The sequence below is a fragment of the Panthera onca genome, chromosome X (genome assembly GCF_046562875.1).
Source record: "Panthera onca isolate mPanOnc1 chromosome X, mPanOnc1 haplotype 2, whole genome shotgun sequence".
Classification (NCBI taxonomy): domain Eukaryota; kingdom Metazoa; phylum Chordata; class Mammalia; order Carnivora; family Felidae; genus Panthera; species Panthera onca.
This window is the reverse complement of record NC_138357.1, coordinates 70,036,451-70,053,687: the sequence shown is the minus strand read 5'-3', so window position 1 is coordinate 70,053,687 and position 17,237 is coordinate 70,036,451. Positions and strand designations below refer to the sequence as shown.

General features: G+C 40.7%; 1 pseudogene; it reads left to right on the top strand.

Moving 5' to 3' along the window:
* Positions 1-347: 347 nt before the first annotated feature.
* On the top strand, positions 348-2,095 carry LOC145713530 (aurora kinase A pseudogene; annotated as a pseudogene).
* Positions 2,096-17,237: the final 15,142 nt, after the last annotated feature.

The following is a 17,237-nucleotide window of genomic DNA, read 5'->3' as shown; positions in this document are numbered from 1 at the left end:
ACAGCTTTGAGTTAGGAGGATGCCAACACCCAAAAGAAACTGAAGACCTACTGAGCTGACTTACTGAGGCCTGAAGACCAACTGATCTGAATGGTCAGTTTTCCAAAGATTGTCAGATTGTCATCACGTACATGAAATTTCCTCAACATTACTAATCATCATGGAAATGCAAAGCAAAATCTCAACGAGGTATTCTCCTCATACCTTTTAGGGTGGGTATTATGAAAAAGACAAAAAATATCAAGGTCAATGAGGATGTGGAAAAAAGGGAACCCTTGTTTACTTTTGGTGGGAATGTAAATTTGTGCAAGCCACCATGGAAAAATATGGCGTTTTCTCAAAAAAATAAAAATAGGAATCGTAACGGCTGAGCTCTCGGCAGGAGTCGGCAGCCTTTGGGTCGGAGACAGGAGCCAACGGGCATCATGGACAAATCTAAAGAAAACTGCGTTGCAGGGCCTGTTAAGACCACGATTCCCCTTGGCGATGGTCCAAAACGTGTTCCAGTGACTCAGCAATTTCCTTCTCAGAATCTGTTATGTGCAAATAGTGGCCAGGCTCAGCGGGTCTTGTGTCCTTCAAATTCCTCCCAGCGAATTCCTTCACAAACACAAAAGCTCGTCTCCGGCCATAAACCGGTCCAGAATCCGAAGCAAAAGCAACTGCAGGCAACCAGTGTCCCTCGTTGTGTCTCTAGGCCGCTGAATAACACCCAAAAGAGTGAGCAGCCCTTGCCATCGGCCACTGGAAATAATTCTGAAAAGGAACTGACAGCAAAACAGAAAAATGAAGAATCAAAAAAAAGGCAGTGGGCTTTGGAAGATTTTGAAATCGGTCGCCCGCTGGGTAAAGGAAAGTTTGGTAATGTTTATTTGGCGAGAGAAAAACAAAGCAAGTTTATCCTGGCTCTTAAAGTATTATTTAAAGCTCAGCTGGAGAAAGCAGGAGTCGAGCATCAGCTGAGAAGAGAAGTAGAAATACAGTCCCACCTTAGGCATCCGAATATTCTCAGACTGTATGGTTATTTCCACGACGCCACCAGAGTTTACCTAATTCTAGAATATGCACCTCTTGGAGCTGTCTACCGAGAACTTCAGAAACTGTCCAAGTTTGATGAGCAGAGAACTGCTACTTATATCACGGAGTTGGCGGATGCCCTGTCTTATTGTCACTCAAAGAGAGTCATTCATAGAGACATTAAGCCAGAGAACCTGCTCCTTGGTTCAGCTGGAGAGCTTAAGATTGCAGATTTTGGATGGTCGGTACACGCCCCATCCTCCAGGAGAACCACCCTCTGTGGCACCTTGGACTACTTGCCTCCAGAGATGATTGAAGGCCGAATGCACGACGAGAAGGTGGATCTCTGGAGCCTTGGGGTACTCTGCTATGAATTTCTAGTTGGGAAGCCTCCATTTGAGGCGAGCACATACCAAGAGACCTACAAAAGAATATCGCGGGTTGAATTCACGTTCCCTGACTTTGTACCGGAGGGAGCCAGGGACCTCATCTCAAGACTGTTGAAACATAATCCCAGCCAAAGACCGACTCTCAAAGAAGTACTTGAACACCCTTGGGTCACGGCAAATTCATCCAAACCATCAGGTAGCCAAAAAAGCAAAGAATCAACCAGCAAACAATCTTAAGAATCCTGCAGGGGGAGAAATCCACGAGGCCCAGCTGGCGACACTGTTGACGGCCTGGCCGTGACCCATGACCGAGGGCACCGCAGACAAGGGCCCACCGAGCAGGCGGTGCCTCACCCTCCCCGGTCAGTCTGCTTCCGCGAACAGTGCACTCTGGAGTGTAAGTAGCCACAGGACTTGTGGCCACTTCACAGTCCGGAGGCGAAGTTCACCTGCAGCCTCCCCACGGCCTGTCTCAAGTAGGGTGTCCTTGTGGAAGGCAGCTCGGGGCCCGACTGCGGGGAGAGTGGCCACTCCGCCCCGACTCCATCGGTGAAAGAGGTGTGCAATGACCATCCGGTCCCTACGTGTGCATCTGCCTTCCTCGGTGGCCGACTCTGGGAAGGCTGTCAGGATGAACATGTGATTCTTTCTTTTAAATGTCAAAATAAAGATTTCTGTATAGACTGCTATGTCATTTCCCTGGCATCCCTTCAGGACCGTTCGGTGTCTGTCCCACACTTGCGCCAAGTGGACGTGGTTAAGGACCAGATCAGGCTTAAGCCCTCGGTGACTGTAAACTCGAACGCGTGCTCCACCTGTGTCTTGGGGCTGGCTGGATGAGACCTGTCTCTGCTGTTTCTAAATGTCAAAGGGCTGATCTTTCCGGGGTTTTGATGCTTTATTTATACAGTTTTGGTGAAGCACAGTATGTCACATATAAAATGATTAAAGTTGTCACGTGTCTAACCTTGAAAAAAAAAAATAAATAAAAAATAAAAATAGAACTACCATATAAAAAAGAACTACTATATGATCCAGCAATTTCATTTCTGGGTGCTTGTTCAAGGAAAATAAAAACACATTTGAAAATACGTATGCAACCTGTGTTTATTGTATTATGTACAATAACCAAGGTATGGAAACAACCTAAGTGTCCATTAATAGATAAATGTTCATGTTTCTATATCCATAAAAAATTATTCAAAAATAAATTATGCAAAAAATAAAAAAAAATAATCCCATATATTAGAGCATCAAAATAATAAAATCTTCAAGAATAAATTTAACGAAGAATTTGATATATCTGTACAATGTAATCTTTAAGACATTGATGAAAGCAATTGAAAAAGATACAAATAAATGGAAAGATATTCTGTGTTCACAGATTGGAAAAATTAATATTGTTAAATTATCCAGACAATCCAAAGTGATCTACACTTTTGATAGATTTCAATGAAATCTATCAAAATTCCAATGTCATTTTTCCAGAAATATACAAAGCAATCCTAAATTTAATATGGAACCACAAAGGATCCCAAATAGCTAAATCAATGCTGATAAAGAAGACCAAAGCCAGAGACATCAAAGTTCCTGCTTTCATACTATGTAACAAACATCTAGTAATCAAAAATATATGGCACTTGCATAAAAACAGACAAAAGACCAGTGGGAGCAGAATCAAAGGCCCACAAACGAACCCATGCATATACAATCAACTAATATTAGACAAGAGTTCCAAGAATACTTAATAGAGATAAGATAGTGTCTTCAATAAATGGTGTTGAGAAGACTGGGTATTTATACTCCAGAGAATGAAAGTGGATCACTATTTTACACCACTTATAAAAATTAACTCAAAATAAATTAAAGACATAAATGTAAAACCTGAACTATAAAATCCAAGAAAAAAAATTATTGGAAAATCTTGCTGACATTGGACTTGGTAATGATTTTATAGATGTGTCACCCAAAGTACAAGCAACAAAAACAAAATTTAACAGGTGAGAATACATCAAACTAAGAAAGTTTTGTGCGGCAAAAAAAAAAAAAAAAAAAAAAAAAAAAACTTTTGAAATGGGACAAAATATTTACAAGCCACATATATGATAAAGGGTTAGGAACCAAAATGTATAAATAATTAATGCAACTAAATTGTGGGTTAAAAAACCCACAATCAAGAGACCAGAGGAAGATGGCAGCGTAGGAGGACGCTGGGCTCACCGCGCGTCCTGCTGATCACTTAGATTCCACCTACACCTGCCTAAATAACCCAGAAAACCGCCAGAGGATTAGCAGAACGGAGTCTCTGGAGCCAAGCGCAGACGAGAGGCCCACGGAAGAGGGTAGGAAGGGCGGCGAGGCGGTGCACGCTCCACGGACTGGTGGGAGGGAGCCAGGGCGGAGGGGCGGCCCGCCGGCCAAGCAGAGCCCCCGAGTCTGGCAGACAAAAGCGGAGGGGCCGGATGGACTGTGTTCCGACAGCAAGCGCGACTTAGCGTCTGGGAGGTCATAAGCTAACAGCTCTGCTCAGAAAGCAGGAAGGCTGGAGGACAAAGGGAGGGAGAGCTGCTGAGCCCCCGGATGACAGAGCTCAGTTTGGTGGGGAACAAAGGCGCTCCCCAGCGCCATCTCCCCCGCCCATCCCCCAGCCAAAATCCCAAAGGGAACCAGTTCCTGCCAGGGAACTTGCTCGCTCCGCGCAAACACCCAACTCTGTGCTTCTGCGGAGCCAAACCTCCGGCAGCGGATCTGACCCCCTCCCGCTGCCACAGGGCCCCTCCTGAAGTGGATCACCTAAGGAGAAGCAAGCTGAGCCTACCCCTCCTGCCCCCGTGCACCTTCCTACCCACCCCAGCTAATACGCCAGATCCCCAGCACCACAAGCCTGGCAGTGTGCAAGTAGCCCAGACGGGCCTCGCCAACCCACAGTGAATCCTGCCCCTAGGAGAGGGGAAGAGAAGGCACACACCAGTCTGACTGTGGCCCCAGCGGTGGGCTGGGGGCAGACATCAGGTCGGACTGCGGCCCCGCCCACCAACTCCAGTTATACACCACAGCACAGGGGAAGAGCCCTGCAGGTCCCCACCACTCCAGGGACTATCCAAAATGACCAAATGGAAGAATTCCCCTCAGAAGAATCTCCAGGAAATAACAACAGCTAATGAACCGATCAAAGAGGATTTCAATAATATAACAGAAAGTGAATTCAGAATAATAGTCATAAAATTAATCGCTGGGCTTGAAAACAGTATAGAGGACAGCAGAGAATCTCTTGCCACAGAGATCAAGGGACTAAGGAACAGTCACAAGGAGCTGAAAAGCGCTTTAAACGAAATGCAAAACAAAATGGAAACGACAACGGCTCGGATTGAAGAGGCAGAGGAGAGAATAGGTGAACTAGAAGATAAAGTTATGGAAAAAGAGGAAGCTGAGAGAAAGAGAGATAAAAAAATCGAGCAGTATGAGGGGAAAATTAGAGAACTAAGTGATACACTAAAAAGAAATAATATACGCATAATTGGTATCCCAGAGGAGGAAGAGAGAGGGAAAGGTGCTGAAGGGGTACTTGAAGAAATTATAGCTGAGAACTTCCCTGAACTGGGGAAGGAAAAAGACATTGAAATCCAAGAGGCACAGAGAACTCCCTTCAGACGTAACTTGAATCGATCTTCTGCACAACATATCATAGTGAAACTGGCAAAATACAAGGATAAAGAGAAAATTCTGAAAGCAGCAAGGGATAAATGTGCCCTCACATATAAAGGGAGACCTATAAGACTCGTGACTGATCTCTCTTTTGAAACTTGGCAGGCCAGAAAGGATTGGCACGATATCTTCAGTGTGCTAAACAGAAACAATATGCAGCCGAGAATCCTTTATCCAGCAAGTCTGTCATTTAGAATAGAAGGAGAGATAAAGGTCTTCCCAAACAAACAAAAACTGAAGGAATTTGTCACCACTAAACCAGCCCTACAAGAGATCCTAAGGGGGATCCTGTGAGACAAAGTACCAGAGATATCACTACAAGCATAAAACATACGGACATCACAATGACTCTAAACCCGTATCTTTCTATAATAACACTGAATGTAAATGGATTAAATGCGCCAACCAAAAGACATAGGGTATCAGAATGGATAAAAAAACAAGACCCATCTATTTGCTGTCTACAAGAGACTCATTTTAGATCTGAGGACACCTTTAGATTGAGAGTGAGGGGATGGAGAACTATTTATCATGCTACTGGAAGCCAAAAGAAAGCTGGAGTAGCCATACTTATATCAGACAAACTAGACTTTAAATTAAAGGCTGGAACAAGAGATGAAGAAGGGCATTATATAATAATTACAGGGTCTATCCATCAGGAAGAGCTAACAAGTATAAATGTCTATGCGCCGAATACCGGAGCCCCCAAATATATAAAACAATTACTCATAAACATAAGCAACCTTATTGATAAGAATGTGGTCATTGCAGGGGACTTTAACACCCCACTTACAGAAATGGATAGATCAGCTAGACACACGGTCAATAAAGAAACAAGGGCCCTGAATGATACATTGGATCAGATGGACTTGACAGATATATTTAGAACTCTGCATCCCAAAGCAACAGAGTGTACATGGAACATTCTCCAAGATAGATCATATACTGAGTCACAAAACAGCCCTTCATAAGTTTACAAGAATTGAAATTATACCATGCATACTTTCAGACCACAATGCTATGAAGCTTGAAATCAACCACAGGAAAAAGTCTGGAAAACCTCCAAAAGCATGGAGGTTAAAGAACACCCTACTAACGAATGAGTGGGTCAACCAGGCAATTAGAGAAGAAATTAAAAAATATATGGAAACAAATGAAAATGAAAATACAACAATCCAAACGCTTTGGGACGCAGCGAAGGCAGTCCTGAGAGGAAAATACATTGCAATCCAGGCCTATCTCAAGAAACAAGAAAAATCCCAAATACGAAATCTAACAGCACACCTAAAGGAAATAGAAGCAGAACAGCAAAGGCAGCCTAAACCCAGTAGAAGAAGAGAAATAATAAAGATCAGAGCAGAAATAAACAATATAGAATCTAAAAAAACTGTAGAGCAGATCAACGAAACCAAGAGTTGGTTTTTTGAAAAAATAAACAACATTGACAAACCTCGAGCCAGGCTTCTCAAAAAGAAAAGGGAGATGACCCAAATAGATAAAATCATGAATGAAAATGGAATTATTACAACCAATCCCTCAGAGATACAAACAATTATCAGGGAATACTATGAAAAATTATATGCCAACAAATTGGACAACCTGGAAGAAATGGACAAATTCCTAAACACCCACACTCTTCCAAAACTCAATCAGGAGGAAATAGAAAGCTTGAACAGACCCATAACCAGCAAAGAAATTGAATTGGTTATCAAAAATCTCCCAACAAATAAGAGTCCAGGACCAGATGGCTTCCCAGGGGAGTTCTACCAGACATTTAAAGCAGAGATAATGCCTATCCTTCTCAAGCTATTCCAAGAAATAGAAAGGGAAGGAAAACTTCCAGACTCATTCTATGAAGCCAGTATTCCTTTGATTCCTAAACCAGACAGAGACCCAGTAAAAAAAGAGAACTACAGACCAATATCTCTGATGAATATGGATGCAAAAATCCTCAATAAGATACTAGCAAATCAAATTCAACAGCATATAAAAAGAATTATTCACCATGATCAAGTGGGATTCATTCCTGGGATGCAGGGCTGGTTCAACATTCGCAAATCGATCAACGTGATACCTCACATTAACAAAAAAAAAGAGAAGAACCATATGATCCTGTCAATCGATGCAGAAAAGGCCTTTGACAAAATCCAGCACCCTTTCTTAATAAAAACCCTTGAGAAAGTCGGGATAGAAGGAACATACTTAAAGATCATAAAAGCCATTTATGAAAAGCCCACAGCTAACATCATCCTCAACGGGGAAAAACTGAGAGCTTTTTCCCTGAGATCAGGAACACGACAGGGATGCCCACTCACCGCTGTTGTTTAACACAGTGCTGGAAGTTCTAACTTCAGCAATCAGACAACAAAAGGAAATGAAAGGCATCAAAATTGGCAAAGATGAAGTCAAGCTTTCGCTTTTTGCAGATGACATGATATTATACATGGAAAATCCGATAGACTCCACCAAAAGTCTGCTAGAACTGATACATGAATTCAGCAAAGTTGCAGGATACAAAATCAATGTACAGAAATCAGTTGCATTCTTATACACTAACAATGAAGCAACAGAAAGACAAATAAAGAAACTGATCCCATTCACAATTGCACCAAGAAGCATAAAATACCTAGGAATAAATCTAACCAAAGATGTAAAAGATCTGTATGCTGAAAACTATAGAAACCTTATGAAGGAAATTGAAGAAGATATAAAGAAATGGAAGGACATTCCCTGCTCATGGATTGGAAGAAGAAATATTGTCAAAATGTCAATACTACCCAAAGCTATCTACACATTCAATGCAATCCCAATCAAAATTGCACCAGCATTCTTCTCGAAACTAGAACAAGCAATCCTAAAATTCATATGGAACCACAAAAGGCCCCGAATAGCCAAAGTAATTTTGAAGAAGAAGACCAAAGCAGGAGGCATCACAATCCCAGACTTTAGCCTCTACTACAAAGCTGTCATCATGAAGACAGCATGGGATTGGCATAAAAACAGACACATAGACCAATGGAATAGAATAGAAACCCCAGAACTAGACCCACAAACGTGTGGCCAACTCATCTTTGACAAAGCAGGAAAGAACATCCAATGGAAAAAAGACAGTCTCTTTAACAAATGGTGCTGGGAGAACTGGACAGCAACATGCAGAAGGTTGAAACTAGACCACTTTCTCACACCATTCACAAAAATAAACTCAAAATGGATAAAGGACCTGAATGTGAGACAGGAAACCATCAAAACCTTAGAGAAGAAAGCAGGAAAAGACCTCTCTGACCTCAGCCGTAGCAATCTCTTACTCGACATATCCCCAAAGGCAAGGGAATTAAAAGCAAAAGTGAATTACTGGGACCTTATGAAGATAAAAAGCTTCTGCACAGCAAAGGAAACAACCAACAAAACTAAAAGGCAACCAACGGAATGGGAAAAGATATTTGCAAATGACATATCAGACAAAGGGCTAGTATCCAAAATCTATAAAGAGCTCACCAAACTCCACACCCGAAAAACAAATAACCCAGTGAAGAAATGGGCAGAAAACATGAATAGACGCTTCTCTAAAGAAGACATCCGGATGGCCAAGAAGCACATGAAAAGATGTTCAACGTCGCTCCTTATCAGGGAAATACAAATCAAAACCACACTCAGATATCACTTCACGCCAGTCAGAGTGGCCAAAATGAAGAAATCAGGAGACTATAGATGCTGGAGAGGATGTGCAGAAACGGGAACCCTCTTGCACTGTTGGTGGGAATGCAAATTGGTGCAGCCGCTCTGGAAAGCAGTGTGGAGGTTCCTCAGAAAATTAAAAATAGACCTACCCTATGACCCAGCAATAGCACTGCTAGGAATTTATCCAAGGGATACAGGAGTACTGATGCATAGGGGCACTTGTACCCCAATGTTTATAGAAGCACTTTCAACAGTAGCCAAATTATGGAAAGAGCCTAAATGTCCATCAACTGATGAATGGATAAAGAAATTGTGGTTTATATACACAATGGAATACTACGTGGCAATGAGAAAGAATGAAATATGGCCTTTTGTAGCAACGTGGATGGAACTGGAGAGTGTGATGCTAAGTGAAATAAGCCATACAGAGAAAGACAGATACCATATGGTTTCACTCTTATGTGGATCCTGAGAAACGTAACAGAAACCCATGGGGGAGGGGAAGGAAAAAAAAAAAGAGGTTAGAGTGGGAGAGAGCCAAAGCATAAGAGACTGTTAAAAACAGAGAACAAACTGAGGGTTGATGAGGGGTGGGAGGGAGGGTAGGGTGGGTGATGGGTATTGAGGAGGGAACCTTTTGGGATGAGCACTAGGTGTTGTATGGAAACCAATTTGACAGTAAATTTCATATATTAAAAAAATAAATAAAAATAAATAAATAAATAAATAAATAATTAAAATTGAAAAAAAAAAACCCACAATCCAGACTTGCTTGCACCGCACAAATGCCCAACGCTGTGCTCCTGTGGATCCATCCCTCCAACGGGTCTGCCTCCCTCCAGGTGCTGCAGGGCCCCTCCTCCAGGGGACCACCAACAGCAAAGCTAGCTAAGCCTACCTTTCCCCACCCCCATGCACCTTGTGGATCCACCCCGGCTAATATGCCCTTGACCAGATCCCATCAAAGCAGCACCACAAGCCTGACAGTGTGCAAGTAGCCCAGACAAGGGCCACACCACTCCACAGGGAGTCCTGCCCCTGGGAGAGAGGAAAATAAGGTATACACCAGTCTGAATGTGGCCCCAGTAGTGGGCTGGGGGCAGACATCAGATCTAACTGTAGACCCGCCTACCAACTCAAGTTTCTCCAAACAGCACAGGGTAAGTGCCCTGCAGTTTGGAGCTACCACAGGGACTACCCAAAATGATGGAACTGAAGAATTCTCCTGAAAAGAAACTCCAGGAAATAGCGACAGCTAACGAATTGATCATAACCAATTTAAGCAATATAACGGAAAAAGAATTTATTTATTTTTAAATTTTTTAAATATGAAAATTTATTGTCAAATTGGTTTCCATACAACACCCAGTGCTCATCCCAACAGGTGCCCTCCTCAATACCAAACACCCACCTGAAGACCTACTGAGACCTCCCACCCCCCATCCACCCTCAGTATATTCTCAATTTATAAGACTATCTTATGGTTTGGCTCTCTCCCTCTAACTTTTTTTTCCTACCCCCTCCCCCATGGTCTTCTGTTAAGTATCTCAGGATCCACATAGAGTGAAAACATATGGTATCTGTCTTTCTCTGTATGACTTATTTCACTTAGCATAACACTCTCCAGTTCCATCCATGTTGCTACAAAAGGCAATATTCCATTCTTTCTCATTGCCAAGTAGTATTCCATTGTGTATATAAACCAAAATTTCCTTTATTTAGATAATATTATTTCAATTTTATTTTATTTATTTTTTAATATGGAATTTATTGTTAAATTGGTTTACATACAACACCAGCGCTCCTACGAACAGGTACCCTCCTCAATGCCCATCACCCACGTTCCCCTCTCCCCCACTCCCCATCAACCCTAAGTGTATTCTCAGTTTTTAAGAGTCTCTTATGTTTTGGCTCTCTCCCTCTCTAATTTTCTTTTTCCTTCCCCTCCGCCATGGTCTTCTGTTAAGTTTCTCAGGATCCACATAAGAGTGAAAATATATGGTATCTGTCTTTCTCTGTATGACTTATTTCACTTAGCATAACACTTTCCAGTTCCATCCACGTTGCTACAAAAGGCCATATTTCATTCTTTCTCATTGCCATGTACTTTTCCGTTGTGTATATACAGCACAATTTCTTTATCCATTCATCAGTTGATGGACATTTAGGCTCTTTCCGTAATTTGGCTATTGTTGAATGTGCTGCTATAAACATTGGGGTACAAGTGCCCCTATGCATTAGCACTCCTGTATCCCTTGGGTAAATTCGTAGCAGTGCTATTGCTGGGTCATAGGGTAGATCTATTTTTAATTTTTTGAGGAATCTCCACACTGTTTTCCAGAGTGGCTGCACCAGTTTGCATTCCCACCAACAGTGCAAGAGGGTTCCCATTTCTCCACATCCTCTCCAGCATCTATAGTCTCCTGATTTGTTCATTTCAGCCAGTCTGACTGGCGTGAGGTGGTATCTGAGTGTGGTTTTGATCTGTATTTCCCTGATGAGGAACGACATTAAGCATCTTTTCATGTGCCAGTTGGCCATGTGGATGTGTTCTTTAGAGAAGTGTCTATTCATGTTTTCTGCCCATTTCTTCACTGGGTTATTTGTTTTTTGGATGTGGAGTTCGGTGAGCTCTTTATAGATTTTGGATACTAGCCCTTTGTCTGATATGTCATTTGCTAATATCTCTTCCCATTCTGTTGGTTGCCTTTTAGTTTTGTTGATTGTTTCCTTTGCAGTACAGAAGCTTTTTATCTTTGTGAGGTCTCAATAGTTCATTTTTGCTTTTAATTCCCTTGCCTTTGGAGATGTGTCAAGTAGGAAATTCCTGCAGCTGAGGTCAGAGAGGTTTTTTCCTGCTTTCTCCTCTAGGATTTTGATGGTTTCCTGTGTCACATTCAGGTCCTTTATCCATTTTGAGTTTATTTTTGTGACTGGTGTAAGAAAGTGGTCAAGTTTCATTCTTCTGCATATTGCTGTCCAGTTCTCCCAGCAGCATTTGTTAAAAGACTGTTTTTTTTTTTCCATTGGATATGCTTTCTTACTTTGTCAAAGATTAGTTGGCCATAGTTTTGTGAGTCCAATTCTGGAGTCTCTATTCTATTCCACTGGTTTATGTGTCTGTTTTTGTGTCAATACCATGCTGTCTTGGTGATTACAGATTTGTAGTAGAGGCTAAAGACTGGGATTGTGATGCCTCCCGCTTTGGTCTTCTTCTTCAATATTACTTTGGCTATTTGGGGTCTTTTGTAGTTCCATAAAAATTTTAGGATTACTTGTTCTAGCTTCGAGAAGAATGCTGGTGCAATTTTGTTTGGGATTGCATTGAATGTGTAGATAGCTTTGGGTAGTATTGACATTTTAACAATATTTATTCTTCTAATCCATGAGCACAGAATGTTTTTCCATTTCTTTATATCTTCATCAATTTCCTTCATAAGGTTTCTATAGTTTTCAGCATACAGATCTTTTACATCTTTGGTTAGATTTATTCCTAGGTATTTTATGGTTCTTGGTGCAATTGGGAATGGGATCAGTTTCTTTATTTGTCTTTCCGTTGCTTCATTAGTAGTGTATAAGAACACAACTGATTTCTGTATATTAATTTTGTATCCCGCGACTTTACTGTGTTCATGTATCAGTTCTAGCAGACTTTTGGTGGAGTCTATCGGATTTTCCATGTATAATATCATATGATCTGCAAAAAGTGAAAGCTTGACTTCATCTTTGTCAATGTTGATGCCTTTGACTTCCTTTTGTTGTCTGATTGCTGATGTTAGAACTTCCAACACTATGTTAAACAACAGCAGTGAGAGTGGACATCCCTGTCGTGTCCCCTATCTCAGGGGTAAAGCTCTCAGTTTTTCCCCATTGAGGATGATATTAGCTGTGGTAATATCATGGCTTTTATTATTTTTAAGTGTGTTCCTTCTATCCCGACTTTCTTGAGGGTTTTTATTAAGAAGCGATGCTGAATTTTGTCAAATGCTTTTTCTGCATCAATTGACGGGATCATATGGTTCTTATCTTTTCTTTTATTAATGTGATGTATCACGTTGTTTGATTTGTGAATGTTGAACCAGCCCTGCAGCCCAGGAATGAATCCCACTTGATCATGGTGAATAATTCTTTTTATATGCTGTTGAATTCGATTTGCTAGTATCTTATTGAGAATTTTTGCATCCATATTCATCAGGGATATTGACCTGTAGTTCTCTTTTTTTTCTGGGTCTCTGTGTGGTTTAAGAATCAAAGTAATGCTGGCTTCATAGAATGAGTCTGGAAGTTTTCCTTCCATCTTTATTTTTTGGAACAGCTTAAGAAGGATAGGTATTATTTCTGCGTTAAATATCTGGTAGAATTCCCCGGGGAAGCCATCTGTTCCTGGACTCTTATGTTTTGGGGGATTTTTGATAACTGATTCAGTTTCTTTGCTGTTTATGGGTCTGTTCAAGTTTTCTATTTCTTCCTGTTTGAGTTTTGGAAGTGTGTGGGTACTGAGGGATTTGTCTATTTCTTTCAGGTTGTCCAGTTTGTTGGCATATAAATTTTCATAGTATTCCCTGATAATTGCTTGTGTTTCTGAAGGATTGGTTGTCATAATTCCATTTTCATTCATGATTTTGTCTATTTGGGTCATTTTCCTTTTCTTTTTGAGAAGCCTGGCTAAAGGTTTATCAATTTTTTTTATTTTTTTCGAAAAACCAACTCTTGGTTTCATTGATCTGCTCTACCATTTTTTTTAGATTCTATATTGTTTATTTCTACTCTGATCTTTATTATTTCTCTTCTTCTGCTGGGTTTGGGGTGTCTTTGCTCTTCTGCTTCTATTTCCTTTAGGTGTTCTGTTAGGTTTTGTATTTGGGATTTTTCTTGTTTCTCGAGATAGTCCTGGATTGCAGTGTATTTTCCTCTCAGGACTGTCTTCACTGCATCCTAAAGCATTTGCATTGTTGTCTTTTCATTTTCATTTGTTTCCATATATTTCTTAATTTCTTCTCTAATTGCCTGGTTGACCCACTCACTCTTTAGTAGGGTGTTCTTTAACCTCCATGCTTTTGGAAGTTTTCCGGACTTTTTCCTGTGGTTGATTTCAAACTTCATAGCATTGTGGTATGAAAGTGTGCATGGTATGATCTCAATTCTTGTACACTTATGAAGGGCTGTTTGGTGACCCAGTATGTGATCTATCTTGGAGAATGTTCCGTGTGCACTTGAGAAGAAAGTATATTCTGTTGCTTTGGGATGCAGAGTTCTAAATATATAATTGTCAAGTCCATCTGATCCAATGTATCATTCAGGGCCCTTGTTTCTTTATTGATCCTGTGTCTAGATGACCTATCCATTGTTGAAAGTGGGGTATTAATATCCCATGCATTACCACGTTCTTATCAACAAGGTTGCTTATGTTTGTGATTAATTGTTTTATATATTTGGGGCTCCTGTATTTGGCACATAGACATTTATAATTGTTAGCTCTTCCTGATGGATAGACCCCATAATTATTATATAATGCCCTTCTTCTTCTCTTTTACAGCCTTTAATTGAAAGTTTAGTTTGTCTGATGTAAGTAAGGCTACTCCAGCTTTTTTTTTCTCCAGTAGCATGATAAATAGTTCTCCATCACCTCACTCTCAATCTGAAGGTGTCCTCAGGTCTAAAATGAGTCTCTTGTAGACAGCAAAAAGATAGGTCTTGCTTTTTGATCCATTCTGATACCCTATGTCTTTTGTTTGGAGCATTTAGTACATTTACACTCAGTGTTATTATAGAAAGATATGGGTTTAGAGTCATTGTGATGTCTGTAGGTTTCATGCTTGTAGTGACGTCTCTGGTACTTTGTGGTCCTTGCAACATTTCACTCACAGAATCCCCCTTAGGATCTCTTGTAGGGCTGGTTTACTGGTGATGAATTCCTTCCATTTTTGTTTGTTTGGGAAAACCTTTATCTCTCCTTCTATTCTGAATGACAGACTTGCTGGATAAAGGATTTTTGGCTGCATATTTTTTTCTGTTCATCACATTGAAGATTTCCTGCCATTCCTTTCTGGCCTGCTTAGTTTCAGATAATAGGTCTGCAAATACCCTTATGTGTCTACCTTTGTATGTTAAGGCCGGTTTATCCCTAGCTGCTCTCAGAATTTTCTCTTTATCCTTGTATTTTGCCAGTTTCACTATGGTATGTCATGCAGAAGATCGATTCAAGTTACGTCTGAAGGGAGTTCTCTGTTCCTCTTGAATTTTAATGACTTTTTCCTTCCCCAGATCAGGGAAGTTCCCAGCTATGATTTTTTCAAGTACACCTTCAGCCCCTTTCTCTCTCTTCTTCTTCTTCTGAAATTCCTATAATACAGATATTGTTGCATTTGATTGCATCACTTATTTCTCTAATTCTACCCTCATACTCCTGGAATTTTTTAATTCTCTTTTTCTCAGCTTCCTCTTTTTTCATAATTTTATCTTCTTATTCACCTATTCTCGCCTCTGCCTCTTCAAGCCATGCTATGGCCGCCTCCATTTTATTTTGCACCTTATTTATAGCATTTTTCAGCTCCTCATGACTATTTCTTAGTCCCTTGATCTCTGTAGCAATAGATGTTCTGCTGTCCTGTATGCTTTTTTCAATCCCAGTGATTAATTTTATGACTATTATTCTAAATTCTTTTGGAAAACCATTTGGAATATGGCGGCATAGGAGGTCGCTGGGCTCACCTTGTCCTGCTGATCACTTAGATTCCACCCACATCTGCCTAAATAACCCAGAAAACTTCCAGAAGACCAGCAGAACGGACTCTCTGGAGCCAAGTGTAGACAAGAGGTCCACAAAAAAGGGTAGGAAGGGCGGAGTGGTGGTGTGTGCTACACGGACTGGCGGGAAAGAGCTGGGCAGTGGAGGGGCAGCCCTCCCGGCAGGGCAGATCTCCTGAAGTCTGGCTTGCAAAAGCGGAGGGGCTGGAATCCGTGAGTTCTGACAGCCAGCAGGACTTAACATCTGGAATGTTAAAAGTCAAGAGCTCTGCTCTTGGAGAGCAGGAAGGGTGAGAGGATGCTAGGAGAGAGAGTTGTTCAGCCCCAGAAATAGAACTCAGCTAGGCAGGGGAACAAGGCACTGGCAAGCACCATCTCCTTCTCCAATCCCCCAGTTGAAATTCCAGTGGGAACCAGCTCCCATCATCGAACTTGCTTGCACCACGCAAAAGCCCAACACTGCGCTTTTGTGGATCCATCCCTCTGATGGGGGAGGGCTTGAAAAAAGCATAGAGGACAGCAGAGCATCTATTGCTATTGAGATCAAGGGACTAAGAAATAGTCATGAGGAGCTATCTATGTTCATTTTATCTATCATCTGTCCATCATCTATATATCTATGTATTTATCATCTATCTATCTATCTATCTATCTATCATCTTTCTATCTATACTGATTTCATTTCCATTACATCTATACCCCTATTCCCAGAAGTGGAATTTCTGGATCATATGGTTGGTCCATTTTTAATTTTTGAGAAACCTCCATATTGTACTTCATAATGGATGTACTAATTTATATTACTAACAACAGAACAGCAGGGTTTCCTTTATTGCACATATTCATCAGCATTTGTTATCTTTTCTCTGTTATATAGTGGCCATTATAAAGTTGTAATGTTATCTCATTGAGATTTTGATTGGCATTTCCCTGATGATTAGTGATGTTGACCACACTTTGATACACCTGTTGGTCACTTGAATACATCTTTGGAAAAATGTGTATTCATGTCCTTTGCCCATTTTAATTGGATTGTGGGTTTTTCTTTAATATAAAATTTATTGTCAAATTGGTTTCCATACAATACCCAATGCTCATCCCAACAGGTGCCATCCTCAATGTCCATCACCCACTTTCCCCTCCATCCCACCCCCCATCAAACCTCAGTTTATTCTCAGGTTTTAAGACTCTCTTATGGTACAATAACCAAAATTTAAAAATGACTATGCTCAGCAGTAGAATGGAGATGATAGAAGACAGAATTGGTGAATTTGAAACATATCAATGGAATTTATCCAAACTGAACAACAGAGAGACTATAGACTGAAACTAGTCATCAGGGATCTGTGGGACTCTAACAATACAGATAATATTTGTACAATTTGAATTCTGAAAGAAGAGGAAAGACACGATTGAACTGAAAAAGTATTGAAGAAATAATGACTGGAAACTTCTGAAATTTGGTGAAAGACATAAGTTGAAAATTCAAGAAGTGAATGAAATTCACATAGGATAAACTCAAAGAAATCCACCCCAGGATATATCATAATTAAACTTGTGAATGTCAGCTTAAGACTTGAAAGTAGTCAGAGAAATTCCATATTACAAATAAGGGAAGACCAATTTGAATGACAGGAGATTTCTAGTCTGAAACCATGGAGGCCCAAAAGAATTGGTACAACATATTTAAAGTGCCAAAAT